This window comes from Pygoscelis adeliae, unplaced genomic scaffold (assembly GCF_000699105.1).
Source record: "Pygoscelis adeliae isolate BGI_AS28 unplaced genomic scaffold, ASM69910v1 Scaffold116, whole genome shotgun sequence".
Taxonomy (NCBI): Eukaryota; Metazoa; Chordata; class Aves; order Sphenisciformes; family Spheniscidae; genus Pygoscelis; species Pygoscelis adeliae.
Window position 1 is genome coordinate 4,111,961 of NW_008825080.1, and position 940 is coordinate 4,112,900.

General features: G+C 38.9%; 1 protein-coding gene across 1 annotated transcript in view; it reads right to left on the reverse strand.

Moving 5' to 3' along the window:
- PARP8 (poly (ADP-ribose) polymerase family, member 8) overlaps window positions 1-940 on the reverse strand; it is a 116,300-nt gene that overhangs the window by 64,921 nt on the left and 50,439 nt on the right. The gene's annotated exons all lie outside the window — the stretch shown is intronic.

The following is a 940-nucleotide window of genomic DNA, read 5'->3' on the forward strand; positions in this document are numbered from 1 at the left end:
TCTGTACTTTCCTGTTAGTCTCAGCAAAGGCTCTGGGTGGCTTGGCCTCCTTCCTCTCATCAAAACCCCATATTTATAACAGTTGTGGCGATTTTATTTGATACCTGTACCTCTTTGCCAAGCTGAGTTCAAATCAAATTTGAAAGAGCCACAGTCACAGTGAAGAGTAGCTTCACTACATGGATTACCTGAATCTGTTTCATCAGAAAACAGTCATAGAAACACGCCATCCCGGTCCTCCAGCTCAGCCCACATGTGCTTTCTGTACTACCCAGCGAGATCTTCACTAAGTTCACTGCTGAGAGCAGGACAAACGGGCATGACGGTCTGCTCAGTTATCCACTACCCACCAAGTCCTTTTGATATTTTTTAAGGTTAATGTGTGTCTTCATTTTGCATTAAAAACATTCAACTCTGAAGCATGCTGAAAGCTTTCTGCTGTATAATTAATGTTCTTTCCACATCTAAATCCTATAAATTGTTTGTGTCAACTTACACATTTAAATAATACATGGTGTGTGTTCATGTCTGTAGTGACCTAAGCAGACAGACAAAGGCAGGATGGCACAGTCCCCTTAATAAATTTTGGTATGTGTTGTACATTGCTGAAAATTGATTCAGTGGATCTTTCTAAATTACATGAATACAACTTCCATGTAGACTATAAAATAAAACCACATATTATTTTCTTCTTTTTCTCTCTCAAGGACTTCCATTAAATGAGCTCCACTTTCACAATGCAATGACTGTAGGAGGCAATCAATACAAAGAAGTAGGTCCCTCACACTTTCTTCCATAAGTCAATCTATCACTGCACAGCTCTGTCACCTGTTTTTGCACATCATCTATTCTAGCGTAATTCATTTTATGTATTGTTTGACTAAGAGGCAAAGATGCCTGTTTCTTCAACAGCTGCAAATGTTCACATAAATTGAAGCAG